This window comes from Sarcophilus harrisii, chromosome 3 (assembly GCF_902635505.1).
Source record: "Sarcophilus harrisii chromosome 3, mSarHar1.11, whole genome shotgun sequence".
Classification (NCBI taxonomy): Eukaryota; Metazoa; Chordata; class Mammalia; order Dasyuromorphia; family Dasyuridae; genus Sarcophilus; species Sarcophilus harrisii.
Genome location: NC_045428.1, coordinates 51,423,490 through 51,439,791, shown reverse-complemented (window position 1 = coordinate 51,439,791; position 16,302 = coordinate 51,423,490). Strand labels below are relative to the sequence as shown.

At 39.0% G+C, this 16,302-nt stretch overlaps 1 protein-coding gene across 1 annotated transcript in view; it reads right to left on the bottom strand.

Annotated features, from left to right (window-relative positions):
• SLC16A14 (solute carrier family 16 member 14) overlaps window positions 1–8,582 on the bottom strand; it is a 46,378-nt gene extending 37,796 nt beyond the window's left edge. Inside the window, exon 1 of the mRNA XM_003766111.4 lies at window positions 7,895–8,582. The gene's annotated coding sequence lies outside the window, so the exon portion shown is untranslated. The remainder of the gene's footprint in view (window positions 1–7,894) is intronic.
• Window positions 8,583–16,302: the final 7,720 nt, after the last annotated feature.

Genomic DNA, 16,302 nt, shown 5'->3' with positions numbered 1-16,302 from the left:
TCTATCTAAATAAGGAACAACTAGTTACCCATGTGGGAGAGTTGTTTCAAAACTAACTACCCACATAAAGTCAGACCACCAGCCCTTTAGAGAAAAGATATCAAAAGAGAGGAGAGAACAGATGTCAGAGAGACAAGACAAGCAAGCCCAACCTGTCTGGGTAATTAGGTGGTACAGGGCAGCTGGGTGAGGCAGTGGATAGCGTTCAGGGCTTAGATTAGGAAGACATGAATTCAAATCCTGCCTCAGACACTTACTAGCTATGTGACCTTGAACAAATCATTTAATCTTATTTGTTTCAGTTTCCTTATTTAAAATGAGCTGAAGAAGAAAATGGAAAATTATTTCAGTATCTTTGCCAAGAAATCGGGTTATGAAGAATAGGACATGACTGAAATCACCTATTCTATTTAAATAACCAATTAAATTTTCCCATATAAAATGGATAAAAACACAGATTTTAGAAATTTAACTGATGTATATCAAAGATGAAATCAACAGATTCTAAAAACCATCTCAACCAGGAAATGTTTGACCTACTCATCAAGCAGAGGTACACTATAGCCGATAGCAATATTGGTTTGGAACATAAATTAATTTGTAAATTCTTATATAAGAATATGGTGGAAGATTATGAGCAAGAAAAGCCTCATGAAAAAACAAGAAGAAATAGAAAGAAAAACAAATCTGCAAAAAGTTTGGTGAGAGATTCAACTGATTGTCCTGAGGGCAATCAAGGATGAACTGGTAGTGGATAAGGAATATAAATACCCTTCTCCATTAATCACAGGGGAAACATCACATTCATATTTTGTCAACACAGACTACACTAGGTTCTTGTGAGATAGAAGAAACAATACCAGAGAAAACAGGGTTGAGAACAGCTGGATTAGGCCAAAGATACCCTCCAAAATAGTTACAGGATAAAGTTAACACAATTTTTGAAAGCCTTTTGAAAGATCAGTTTTTTTGATATTTTAACGAAAAGAAGATACCAAACATTTGAGAGAAAATCTTGAGTCTCATTGTTATTAAGAAACAAACAGGCAATCAATAAAATATCAGTATTGATCAAGTCATACACCTCCTTTCCTCTCCTTACTAAGTTTTTATATAGAGAATTTATATAAGTATTCTATGAAGGAATGAAAAAGAACCAGGGAGGCTTTTTAAAACATTATTCTTCATTACAGGCACAACATTCACAGAAATATGTAAGCAAAATATGATCCCACCATGTTTATTATTTGTTGACTATTAACAAAAACCCAACAAAATATCCTGTGCATATGTCAAAACTACACAAAGTTCTTTAAAAGAGATAACAATAGATAATTTATCCAATGACCCTCTTTGTATCAAGTGAGGCATAAAACAGAGATTTTTGCTTAACAAACATAATTGCTAATCTTACGAGGGATGTTCAGTGCAAAGTCCAAATGTGGATCCTTAGAGATGAAAGGTCTTTCGACATTTCTGTTTGCAGATGACGAACACTGTGGACTCACTTAAACAAGAGTCATAACCAAAAGAGTCTGGCTTAAGTATCTACATTGGAAAATTGTCTAGAATATGACAGATTGTTAGATGAACAACTCATAAATCCATTGGTAACCAGGCCTCAGATAGATATTATAGGTGGACAGTGGACTGGCCCCAGAGTTGCCCAGAAAGGGAGCTGAGTGATATTTGGGAATTTTTACAGTGCTCTTGATGATTCAATATTCTTCTACTAATAATGGGATATTTGGGATTTTGATTGCATCTACCATGAAGGGTCTTAACAATAGGTAATGAATTGGTAAGACTGTGGTGGGGTGGAGTCAGCCCTGTGATACATGAGAGAATTGAAATACTTCTGTCTCCTAGCAACAAAATGGCAAGACATCCAAAGGGCATTGGAGCACGCATTTCAAACAAGTAAATGTAGATGGTTTTTGTGGAAATACGTATAGAGGAATTGCACATGTTTAACAGATATTGGATCACTAGCCAACTGGGGGAGGGTGTGGGAGGAAGGGAGGGAAAAAATTAGAACACAGTTTTTTGTAGCAGTGAATGTCAAAAATTATCCATGTATATATTTTGAAAATAAAAAGCTTTAATTAAAAAAAAAAGTACATGTAGAGAAAAATTTATGTTTCAAAAATAAATGACTGGAAATGAAGGTGGTCCAGGGGTGTTGCAAGATCCAGTGATAACTAATGGACAGTCTACATCTTCCAGTATGTTTAACACACAATGTTCAGAAATCTAGAGGAAGCCCTACCCCCAACCCAATATATTGGAGTGGACCACTTATGGCATATTTGCAGGGAGATGTGGATATTTGTATGTGTAAGCTGAGTCCAGGACCTGTAACCTCTCTGACCTTATATAGACCACATCCAATCAGAGGTTCAGACCCTCCAAAAGTTCTTTTTTGGCTTGCCTCACCCAACTCAGAGTTTATGTAGGAAAATATCTAAATATAATTTATTGTTAGGTCTCCACAGAGGTGAAATAAAGAGTCATTAATTCTCATACAACAACTCAAGGTAACAGTGTATATTAGGTACAGGACAAGCTCTATTCCATTCCATAGACAACACAGAAATAACATAGTCTTCTTAGAAGCTAATAAATAGTCTATAAAATCATTCTTCCCTCTCCAGTGAGTTTTTCACCTCCATTCCATCTTTTCTTCCCTACCATACAGTTTTGCAGATATATAGTCATTCAGTAAGTCAATCTGTAGTTTAAATCAAATCTTAAACTGGGTTGTGATCCTGTATGGTGTCATGCAATTAAATGTGTGTATGGGGGAGAGGGGGTTGCAAAAAATTTGACAACAGTAAAAGATATCAAATATTTTGTCAAGATTCAATGTTTATGTAAAAATAAACACCCACTTCATTAGCAGACAAATTTGTTTTATTTTTAATAAATGGTAAAATTGTATCTATATCTATACCAAAGAATTGTTTTAAAATAAATTTCTTTATGATTTATTATGAGTGAATGATTATCAATTTACTTATTTTATATGTTTATATTGGGGTTATATAAAAATTTCTTGGGAGAAAATAGGTCACTAGTGGAAAAAAATTTAAGAAGCTCTTGTTTAGATGATGTTCAAAAGGAAAAAAAAATTAGGGTTGCCAGAAGACAACCCCCTTCCCTTTGAACCTGAAACATTCCAACCCCATCGCTTCCACCTTTCCACTGAAATGAGGAAATGTATTATTTTGCTGGTGGGTAAATTCATCTGATATAGTGGAAATTATTTTGTGTTTCTTTTGTACACATGTTGCATTTACTTATTTCAGTACATGCTGTTGTCCCTCTCCCTATCCTGTAAAATGTAAGCTTCTTTATGGTAAGTACTGTTTGTTTCTCTCTTTATATCTCCAAGACCCAGCACAATGCCTAACACAAAGCAGGTACTTAGTAAACACAAATTGATTAAAATGGAATGAATCGATCAGGGAACTTCACTGATTAACCTCCTACACATATATTGTCTTAAAAGTGTAAGTGATAATTTGTATTATTAGAAGATATGTTTGTGTGATGAGATCACAGATCTGTGGAAGTTCTGCTGTTTATCTCCTCATTAAGTACATAGCTCATCACTCTGAGCTTTGGAGGACCAGGCTCTCATGAATCCATCTTCTTATTTGTCACATTGTCTAACTAACACAAGGCCTTGCTCATAACTGTATTCAAAAATGTTTGTTGAACACATGATACATTCTAACTAGGCCTTCTTTTCCAGTAAAAGTTGCTTCAGAGAAAAGAGAACCCTGAAATGTAATTTGTGGTAGGCAAATACAAGCAAACTTTAGAGGGCTACCAGTAAGACAGCCTTCCCTTGGGGATTGGAGATGCACTTGAATGTAATATTTTTCTTTAAAGAACAAGTATTATTTACTGTGTCATTGTTAGTTTTTCTTGTAGTCACTTCAAAAATGTGTGACGTATTATTTGCCACAAACAGTTGAAAAGCAAGAATAATTTAAAATCTCATCTTTAGTGTAATAATTTTAGTGCAATTAGCGTAATTAGCTATTAATGAGCTTTTGAGTCGAATTTGATCTGATTCAGGAAACAATATTAAGAACTACCCAATAACTGAATATGGATCACAGCATAGTATTTTCACCTTTTTTGTTGTTTCCTTGTTTGTTTGTTTTTCATTTTTTCCCTTTTTGATCTGACTTTTCTTGTCCAGCATGATAAATATTGGAAACATATAGAAGAATTGCACATGTTTAACTTAAATTGAATTGCTTGCTTCTAGGGAAGGAGAGTGGGGAGAAAGGAGGGAAAAAAAATTAGAACCCAATGTTTTTCAAGAGTAAATGTTGAAAATTATCATTACATGTATTTTGAAAATAAAAAGCTATTATTAGAAAAAGAACTACTGAATATAAACTGAAGTGAATATTAAAGACGATTATCTTAAGTTTTTCTCTATTTTAGTCCATCTCTAATTCAGTCCATCCTTTACTTAACTTTCAAAGTAAGAATCCCAAACCTCAGATATGACCAATAGACCAGATATGACCACACCCTATTCAATAATCTCTAGTGGTTTATTACCTCCAGGATAAAATATAAAATCCTCTGTTTAGTTTTAAAGCCCTTCATTACCTTTCTACTCTCTACCTTGACTCCCCATCACATCTTCCATTATTCAGGAATATGCTCATTGTTACCTATTTTTCACACAGGACACCATCTTCAGACTGTGTTTCCTGTGCTGGGTGTCCCTCATGCCTGTAACTGGTTCCCTCCTCAACTCTGTCCCTGGATTTCTTAGGCTTCCTTCATTTCCTGTTTATATGTGATCTCCCCCATTAAATTGTGAGCACTTTAAAAAGCAGTATCAACAAGCAATCATGTGAAGACTAGGTTTATTTCAAGAGAAATAAACATATTTCAAAAACAGAAGTTCAGGGCACCTGGTAAGAGCCTTTAACTGCAGGGACTGTATTTTCCCTTCCTTTCTATCCTCAGTGCTTAGCACAGTGCCTCCCATAGAATAAGCACTTAATAAATTCTTGCTGACTTGCATATAAAATACAACTAGAATCTGCTCCTTTTTTTTCTTTCTTTCTTCAAAACTACTCTCTCTTCAAACCCAAATTTCCTTATATATGGCCAAAAAAAAAAAAAAAAGACAACATGTTCAAGCCATTAGATAATTATCATTAGCTCGGCTTATCTAATATACTCACAGTTAGTGATGAATGGGCTGCAGAACATGCAATATATCCTATTCTAGAACTTCAGAATCCAAAATTTTAATGTCTTTTTTTGCTCAAGTTTTTTTCTAAGAGTAAAGTCACAAGTAAAACAATCACCTATTTTTTATTTGTCTACTTCTCTTTAGTTAAAATCCTGATGTTCTAGTTTTAAGTGAAGAGAAAAATTGGAATCTATTAAATTGAAAACTACAAATCTAGTCATCTCATGAAGAGATTGCTAAAACTGTGATGGGAATAGTAGCATATGCTCTATAACTAGTCTTTTAACCTGCATGCACATATGATGGTTATTGCATTTAAACAACTTTTTCTATAAAGAAAGAAAAGAAAAAAAGGAAGGAAGGAGGGAGAAAAGGAAAGAAGAAAGAATAGAAAGAAGAAAAAATGAAGTATTTATTAATCTACTATGTGCTAAATACTGGGCTAAACCCTTCACAAAATCTCACTTGATCCTCACAATCCTGAGATTATAATATTTTAAAGAACTTAAGATATTATCCAATTTTTTTTCAGTGAATATGATTTCAACTGGATGAATTTGCTCTGGAAAACGGAGTTATACACCATATAGGAAAAGATTATATAAGTTTGATAAAGGACAGTCAGATTGTTTTCTTTCAATATAAGGGAGAATCCAGGAAGTCTCGACTATTTTGCCTTAGATTTTTTCCCCCACTGCCACTCAATATACATTTATTAAGTTTCTACTATGTACCAGGTACTGTGCTGTGCAGTGGGGATACAAAGAAAGGCAAAAGACAGCCCCTGCCTTGAAAAGCTCACAGTCTCATAAGAGAGGAACACAATTAGGTAACAAGAAGCCATGTGAAGAATAAATTTGAGGTAATCCACTGAGGGAAAGCACCAGCATGAAGAGGGATCAAGAAAGCCTTCCTGTAGAGGATAGAAAATTTAGCTGGCACTTGAAGGAAACCAGCAGGTGGGGATAAAAAGGGAATTCCAGGCGTGGGGGAAATTCACAGCCAGTGAAAAAGCTTGAAGTTGAGTGATAAAGGGTTTTGTGTGAAAAACCGCAAGGAGGCCAGTGTGGCTGGATTGCAAAAAATTAGTTCAGTGATAAAGTAAAATCGCCCTGTGATGCAATGAGCATGAGTAAACATTAATTGCCCGAGGCTTGGTGGCCCAGGAGAGAGGCAGTCTGATGTAAGGGAAAGAGCACTGTAGCCCGGGTCTGAGCACTCAGATCAGGGCCAGAGTTCTGCCGATGATCCCTCGTGTGCCTTCACTCCTCTGGCTCCACACCTTTAAATGGAGAGGCTGGACTCTGTGGTCCCTCACAGCTCTACATTCACGATCCCAGGAAGAAGCGAAAGCAAAGTAAGTGCGCCCTTTTGGAGTTGTCGTCCTGCGCGGGACAGATGATTAAGGGGCATTTGTCCCATATTCGTTCTTGCATTAGAGACCGAGATGCGGGATTTGAAACGTACAGAGGGACCTGGATCAGCGCAGCCGAGGAAGGAAGCGGCGGCAGCAGTAGCTCCTGCCCAATTGTTTGATGCAGGGATGGATGAAGGGATGTAGAGATGGAGGGATGGAGAGGGAGGGATGATGGGTCGTGGATCCGCCTCCGGGTCCAGACCGCTACTGTCTTTCAGCACGTGCTGCCCCGGAGCCTATCCGGATAACGAGGGCGGGCCAGAGTCGCCCGAGGGACTCCACCCTAGGGCCCCCTCGCAGTCCAGGGATCCCCATTGGTTCTGTACTATGTGACCTCCCCTTCCTCTCTCTTTCAGACCCCCAAATCAGTATCTTCGGGTTTTGAGATTGGACAGCAAGCAAAAGCTAGCTCCTCCGTCCGGAGCCCCGAGCCGCGGCAGCTCGGGAGCTTAACGGGCTGTCTTCCCGAGGCCCATCTTCCCGTTCTAGCTCAGAGCCCTGGCCCCTGCGGGAAACTGAGGCACTTGCAGTTCCCAGTCAGTTTGCTCTGGGAGTCGTCGCCTTCCCACTCCCCTCACAGCCCCCGCCTCCCGCTCCTCCCCTGGCCCCATAAATAGCTACATCTTGTTTGTCCCTCAGTAACCAGAACCCGCTTGGTCTCAGCTGGCTCTCACCCCTGAGCTGGGCCTGGGGCTGGAACTCGCTGGGCGTGGGGCGAGCTGAACCCGGCGCGGGGGGGTGGGAACGAGCAGCCCTGATCAGGAGCAACCCGGGACGCGGAGCCGGGACGGTGAGGCCGGGAGCTTGTCGCCGGCTTTCCCCGGGTTATAGGGGGCACACACATCCTCTCCTTCCGTCCATCTATCCGTTCCTCGCTCCTTCTCTCCTCCCCCTCCCCTCTCTTCCGCTAGCAGAACAGACAATGACCGACAATTACCCCAAGCTGCAGAAGCTGGGCTGGGGATCAAGCTCCCCCCCACCTCGCTCTCAGGGCAGGAAGGGTACTCACACTCTTCCCCACCTCCCTCCAGTGCATCCTTTCTTTTCCCTCCTCCTTCCTCTTTCTCCTCTTCCTCCTCCTCCTCCTCCTCCTGCTCTTCTTCCTCCTTCTATTCCCTCTCCCCCATCTCCGGCAGCCCCCCTGCAGCCACTCACAGCAGGACCCGGGTGGTCCCGGCTGCGAGAGCTCATTGCAGCTGGGCCCCCATCCCCAGGCGCAGTCCTGGAGCCCCGGGCTCACTTACCGCTCCCGGCCAGCCCGGGGTCAGCTGCTTCACAGGGCACTAGTCCTGGGCTCCCCAGCTCCTCGCTGTTGCCCCCGGAGCCCCCGAACGCCGAATCTGGTAGTAGTGGAGCCTCTCATCCTGGAGCTGCGGTGCTCCGGCCCTCCAGCTCCGCTTGGCCACAGCCCCGGGCCGGTCCCTTAGCAGGTGGAGGTGATCCCCGCCTCCCTCAGCCCTTGGCCCAGCGGAGCCGGGGGGATCGGGGGCTCTTGGGTAAGAGCTGAGCGTCCAGCCTGTGCAAGCTCAAGGCTCCACAGCCTTTCATTCCTATACCGGCTAATTCTGGTTTGGCAAGGAAAATGTTGCAGTCACCTCACATGCACACTCTTGTGGCCGGTTGAAGTTTATAGCTCGGACTGGGGCTGGGCTGTCATCCTGCGAACTGGTCCCTGACCGAGCAGCGTCGACCTGGTTCTGGCTGCAAGTGCGCGGCTGTTCATCCGAAATCACGGCTAGGGCGGGTCAGCGAAGGACGAACCCGAATTGTCGACGGCCCAGTTTGCTTATAAAAAGGAAGAAAAGGTCCTTGGAAGTATACCTTTCAGGAGGAGGACTGGGGCAAGCTTCTCTCTGCCTCTCCCTAGCCTATGTCCCCTCCTCTCAGAGAGGTGGCTGTCCCTATTGGCTCTGGGTGGCAGAGTGAATAGGGGGTTGGAAGATAGACCAGACTAGACTAGAATCTGGAAGTACAGAAACAGAATTCTCAGATGATTAACTGTGACGCTGGGGCAAGCCATTTAATCCCTCTCAGCCTCAGTTTCTTCATGTGTAAAAGGTGATAGTAATAACGCCTGTTTCATAGGAATGTTGAAGTAGGTGGGAGACCGTGTAAAGGGCTCTGCAAGCCTTAAAGCAATATATGAATGCTAGCTGTTATTATTTGTTAATTCCTTAAGGTCCCATACCACAGCTTATAAACTTTGTATCCTATCTTCTCACTGCCCCAGCACAAAGCCTTATTTAACCCCTCGCCCTAAGAATCCCTGGCTCCCTTGTCAGCTCAGTTCAACTTCCTGACTTTGCATGCCCCCAAATTACTGCTATTTACTCTTTATTTTTTATCTACTATTATGTACATCCTGTCTTCTTCCTTACCCAATTTAAACTTTTAATGGCAAAATCCTTTTCTTTGCTTGTTTGCTTTTGTATCTCCTTGGCAAATAATAGGGTTAGAGATTCAATTTGTGATTTCATTGCTATAAGGAACATTTTGGGGAGGAAATTTTCTCCACCAATGCAGGTCATCACCTTCTCTGCAATTTATATTCCCTTTCCAGAGAAATTAAGTGATTTTGCCCAAGGTCACAAAAGTTGTATAAATGTGAGAAATAGGGTTTTTTGGGTCAACAGATATTTCTTTCTACTCTATTCCACCCTGTCAGGTCTGTCAGGCACAGAACAACACAGGATTGATTGACCAATTGCTTGGTAGTAGTTTTTAACAACTTTTTCTTCAGCAAACCTAGGAAGCAATGGAGACAGTGTGGAGTCAGATGACTTGGGTTCAAGTGCTTGTCTTTTTACCAACATAGTCAAATGACTGTCTCTCTCTGAATTTCAGTCTTCATATTTATAAATCACAGGAGTTGGATGGAGGGAAGAAGTATTCACAGAAATAATTGATGTTAAAAACAAAAGACATTATCAATAAAACATCTTTTTAAGTAATTGAAGGGGTTGGGTGACCCCTAAAGTTCTTTTCAGCTTTAAATCACTGACCCTAAGCAATCACCATCTAGGCCTATTTATACAATTTCTGAGCATCTTTCATTTGGTTTCTAACATACATTGCTGTGATAGAGACCATCTAGGTACTTATTAATGTGTGCTCATGGGCTCTGAGTCTCAAATTTCTTTATCTTTAAAATGAGCATAACATCAGTAGTCAGTATCTACTATTCAGAGTTGTTGAGGAGGGCAATTGTCAAATAAGCTAATAGCTTTATAAGTCTTACTGTAAGTACTACATAGATAGATATCTATATCTATATATTGTAAATATAAATATAGACATATCTCTATAAATTTTAGATATCTATATCTAGAAATTATAAGTAATATCTATATTTAGAGATATAGATATTTCTATAGACATATTTATATCTTCAGATTGTGTATGTATATGTGTATATATATACATATATATATATGTGTGTGTGTATATATATATACACACACACACCACATGTATATATATGTCAGCTTCTTTAAATCTAACAATGTATTATCACCCTTGCCAGATGTATTATCACATTATCATGTCATACATTAACATATATATTATTACTCTTACTAGTTTGTTAGTACTTCAAACCTCTGAATGTTTCTGGCAAGTAGGGAAACAATACAAGACAGTAATTTTTTGCAGAATAAACCAGGAAATCAGAGGAAGACAAGGCACGTATATGCTCTTCACACACACACACACACACACACACACACACACACATACATGCACTCCTTTTTTGTAAGTTCCCATAGGCAATATTTTATGACCTCTAGTGCCCTTATCCACATATCCCTACTTCACAAAGTAGAGTTGAGATAAAGAAGTTAAATGACTTCTTTCTTTGGGATGTTAAGGGTAGGTCTACTGATTTTTGTCTAAGGCAGGAAGGATTTCTAACCTTTGAGGAGTCATAATACTACCATTTTGTCACATTCTTTGTACTTTCACTCCCCCTTCTTCTCTCTTGTGTTCCCCTTTGAAGGAATTTTAGGTTAGTCAAATTTTCATTTTCCATAATTTTGCAGGACACTTTGAGGTTACTAGAGTCATCCTGGAGAGAAGTAAAAATTGGCAGATTATTCTTTCACTATTAGGACCACAGTATGTTTTGCTAACAGGTCTTCTGTGACTGGGTATCAGACTGATGTGGAAGGAGGATTATAAAAACGAAAACATGAACATGGGAAAAGAGGGGGAAAAACAACACAGGGAAAGAAAAGAAAATCAAGGAAACAGATGGCTTTCTTTTTCCTGCCATCTGTTTTTGGGGCTGGAGTTTCTATGGGCTCTCAGCCTTGAGTCTCTCCTGCTGTTAAAGGAGGGGAACCCAGAGCATTCAAAACCTCACATTAAATTAAGCACTTGAAGTTTAAGTGCTTCTCTCCCAAGCAACACTCCTGTGAGCTAGGTAATGAAAATGCATCTCTATCTTCCATTTTAGGAAAATGAGTTTCAGTGACTTGTCCTTAGTAACACAATATTTCCCAGTCCTATGATTTTAAGTCAGCTCTCCTGACTTTAAACCTTGTACTTTTCTTGCTCTAGATATTTTTCTCATGTCAATAGTCAGTGCAAGCAATTGTGAGAACCATGACCAACCAAAAGCAAAAAGATTGGTGGTATGAGGATTTGGAGTTAGATGCTAATTAGAGTTGGAATGGAACAAAACCATACTGGACAGAGATTAGGAGGCACAAAGCTCTGCATTCAAGTCTTGCCTCCTCAAAACTAGCTGTGTGACCTTGGGCAAGTCAACTTCGGTTTGCCTGTTTCCTCATCTGTAAAATGGGGATAATCGAAGAACCTTCTTGATATATATAGTAATAAGATTTATTAATTTATTTTTGTCTATGTAATAACTACCTCACACAGTTGTTGTAAGGAGGGAATGAAATAATGTATATAGTTTCAGCTATTATGATTCACCAACAATTAGCCAATGAATTTTATAATATATATGTGTGTATATATATATATATATATATATATATATTTTTTTTTTTTTTTTTTTTTTTTTGCTGAGGCAGTTGAAGTTAAGTGACTTGCCCAGGGTCACACAGCTAGGAAGTGTTAAGTGTCTGAGGTCAGATTTGAACTCGTCCTCCTGACTTCAGAGCTAGTGCGGTATCTACTGCCTATGTCACCTAGCTGCCTTCTATAACATTATTAACATAATAATGGCTAACATTTATTTAGTGCTTATTATGTACAAGACACTACATTAAGAGCTTTATAACTATTATTTCATTTGGTCCTCACAATCCTGTGAAATAGGTGCAATTACTATGATTATGATTATCATTGAGGAAATTGAGGCAAAAAAAGGTTAAATGATTTTGCTAAAACTATACAGCTAATTAGTCTAAGTAGTTTTGAACTCAGGTCTTCCTTATTTAAAGCTTGATCCATTGTATGCTCAGAATGGACTCACTTTCCAGAAGGTGTGTAAACCAGCTACTTAAGGCTATTTAATTCCAAAAGGTCTGTGACCTTGTTGCCTTTGAAAATGTCTTCAGTTCTCCCTGACTCATCATGTCGACCTCAATTAAGAGTTAATGGTAAACCCTAGGTTGGGTGATCTCTAGAAAAATAAAGAAGGGAGAATCATTCCTGAGAAGCCTCTCAAATCTGAGATAGATTTCATTCATTCCAGGGAAGATTTCTGATTCTCACAGAAAGGGCCTTCAGGGTATAGAAGCCAGAGATGAACTAGTGTGTAAACTCAGGACAGACTGGTTTAACATCTGAATTTTATCAAAGATAATACTTCTATTTTTGGAAACTTCTGAATTTGACTTCAGATTTTACTGAAATATCAAAGTGTAGATATCCAACAGGTAATTGGGAATATGGGACAAGGATTTGGGAGAATAGGGCTGGATAGCTAGATTTAGGAGTCATCTACATGGAGATGTTGATAGAATCCGTGGGTGCTGCTGAGATCCCCAAGAGAATGTAAAGAGGAAGGAAGAGAGCCCAGGAAAGAGCTTTGGTAGTCACTCCTACTTAAAAGCTTGGGGGTAGACGAGGATCTATCAAAAGAGAAAGGAAAGAGGAAAAGTAGGTTAAAATAATGTCATGAAACTAAAGGAAGAGAGATTATCTAAGAGAAAAGAGTTATTGATGTTGAAATATGCAGATGTCAAAAAAGACTGATTCAGGAGTCAGTAAATCATTGAGAACCCTAGAAAGCCCTTTTTCAATGGGAGGATCAGAAATCAGACTGAAAAGGGTTGGAAAGTATTATGGGATGTGAAGAAGTAAATAGAGGACTTTTTCTAAGATTTCAATTATGAGAGTAAAACTATAGAATGATAGTTTGAGAGAATAGTAGGGTCATGGGAGTTAGTAGATTAGAAGAGAGATAGACAGAGAGATAGAAAGAGAGAGAAGGAAGCAAGGAAGGAGAGAGAGAGAACATTTGAAGGGTTAAGCCCCTGAAGGAAATGTTCAAGGATAGGTTCATGGTGCCTTTAGCAAGGTGAAAGGCTGCTTCCTCTTCAGGGAATGAAGCAAAGGAGGAGAGAACCATGGGTGATGTAACACAAGCATATTTACTGTATTATGAAACTAAAAAAGTATATAAATAGAATTCCAGCCCAAGCCTAGTTAGCAGAGTAACATCAGATAACATCAACAGGGAAGTCATTGAGATGTGGATAGATCTGGAACTTCTCTACATATTGCATCTATGTTTATTTGGCTCCCACTCAAGAGAGAAGTCCAAGCTCATCTTAGGTGCTATGAACGTTTGAGTCCCTTAGGTCAGTAAGCCTTAAGAACTGTCTACCATACTCCGTCTGCCATTCCAACCTGGTCCTTGAAAATACTGACATAGGGACCTCTTTCATTTATCCTGAAGATAGCTTTTGAATCCAGAATCTAAGGTGTGATGATAAATGTTTAACAACCAGCTTTCTGAAAAAAAAAAAAAGTATATCCAGGACACTCTTTTCGCTTTAATTTTTTCTTTATCACTTTTCTAAGTTTAGTTAACAAAACAATAAAGTGAAATATTGATATATAGCATTTGCTAATTTCCAAGATGTAAATGTTCTCATTGAAAATTTAACAATAGACTTTCCGGTTTCCGCTTGTTTCCAGTATACTCTTGAGATTCCTTCCTTAAGTTCCTCCCCCCCCAACCCCCTTCTAGTCTTTTAACTCAATAGTTTCTCACATGTACTTCCCTTCAAGCCTATAGCATTCTGGGAAATGTAATCTTTTCCTACTATAACTCCATCTGCTACAAAATAAAGTCAATTTTATTTTATTCAATTAAACAAATACTCACCAAATACCTACGATCCTACGATGTACTAGGTGTTGTGCTTGAAATGAATATGACCCCAAAGAAATATATAACCAAGTAGGAAAGTAAGGGTTTTTGAGTAACCACTGACTTGAGGGCTATCCATCTGTTGGTGGAAAGAACTTGCCACATTTTCATACTTTGTTTCACCCTGACATCAACCTCTTGTCTGAGGCATAAGAACAGGTGCTACAGAATTAGATTAATAGCAAAATGAATTGTGAGTTTATAGAATAATATCTTAGGTAATATCAGGATGAAACTAATAAGGAAATCCTCTGGGTCTTGTGATCTGTTTCTCATGTCTCTCAGCTCCTTCACACTAACAATCATAGCCAATAAATAGATCAGCTTAGTAGTGGCCAGTTTCAGCAATAGCAAAACCTGAGTTGGAATTAAGAGTGTTCTGGAGTCAATTTGGTTAGCTTTTATGCTTCAGAAGTTGGCAAAACTATAAATCAAGGCTTGGTTGTTTTTGTTTTGTTGCTTGTCTAGATTTGAGAAAATGATAGAGAAAAATGTCAATAATGCAAATTAAACTTAAAAGTATGTCCAGAACACATTTTTCTCCAGTAAGCCCGATGTTAAATATTTAACATCATACTTCTGGATCAAGTCCAATTTCTCATACATTTTGACTGCACGTCTACTTAACCTAAGTTTTGCTACTGGACTTGGATGACTCTGGAAAAGAGCGTGAGACTGATAACTCTGCAATGTGTTGCCTCACTCAAATCCAATTCATTTGCTAGTCAAGACATTGCCCTCCTGATGTCATTGGTTCTGTTTTAGAAAAGAAGGGCCATCACCAACAATAATAGTGTTGCATGCCTTCAGGCAAGCGTCTTAACCTCTTAGGGTTCCAGTCACAGATGAGTTGTCCATTAATATTGGTGAAGAACATTTTCACATGCCTCACACCAATGAAATCATAGGTTCAGGTCCCCCTCCCAAATTTATCAAAATGAAATGTATATATCCATTATGTTATCCTAGGTGCCTCCCCACATTAGGTTATCCCCATCCAAGTACCACCCGCATTATGTCATTGTTTTTGTTATCTTATAAAAGAGTCTTGCTGTCTGACATTCAGGGATGGATTCTTTGAGAGGATAGTCTCGTTCAGCCCTGGAACCAAACATGGATCATTTGGTCCCAGTAAATCTCTCCATTTAATAAACTATTAAATTGTTCTCTAATTTCTATCCTGCCTCAGTTTCTCCGACATTACAAAAACATGACAAGAAAATTTTACATTTTTTACAAAGATTTTTACAAGATTTTAATTTCCAAAGTTTACTCCCTCTCTTTCCCCTCCCCTCCTTTCTTCTGAATAAATAGGCAATTTGATTTAGTTTGTCTATGTGCTATCATGTAAAACATTTCCATATTAGTCATAGTAGATTAGGAAATGCAAACAAATTTACAGTATTATGAAACCAGAAGAATATATAAATGGAATTCCAGCCCAAACCCAGTTAACCTCAAGAGAGAAGTCCTTGCAATGTGGATAGATCTATCTGGAGCTTTCCTATGCGCTTCATCCATGTTTGTTTGGCTGAGAAGAAACAGATCAAAAGGGGGAAAAAACATGAGAAAATAAAGAATGTGGGAAAAAAAAAGTATGCTGAGATTTGCATTCAGAGTCCATCTCAGATAAAAATAGTTCTTTATCTGAATACAGATAGCATTTTCTTTCACTAGTCCTTGTCTTGGATCATTGTGTTGCTGAGAAGAGCTGAGTCATTCATAGTTGATCATCCCACCATGGTACTGATACTGTGTTCAAAGTTTCCTGGGTTTTGCTCAATTCACTTTGCCTCAGTTGACACAAGGCTTTCCAGGTTTTTCTGAAATCTGCCTGTTCACCATTTCTTATTGCACAACGTATTTCATTACATTCATGTACCACAGCTTATTTGGCCATTCTCCAATTGATGGGCATCTCCTCAATTTCCAATATTTTGTCACCTTGAAAAGGGCTGCTCTAAATTACGACTGACATCTAAACTTAGAGAGATTTAAAAATAACAAGAAATATGATCTTTTTTATCCTTACAAACTCCTGTGAGGTTAGTGCTATTATTATTATTATTCCCATTTTGCAGATGAGAAATGAGAAGGGGAGAGTGCCACAGTGCTACAGATAGTAACTATCTCTCTGTGGCTGGATTCAAAGTCAAGTCTTTATGACCTCAAATCCAAAATTTAATGACACCTAGTTATATAAACCTTCAGTTATGTATTAAGGGGTCCCTCTAATAACACACTAACTCCGGGGCTAAGCTGGAAATGGAAGACCTCTGTTTACTGCTTGATAAAGAGTCA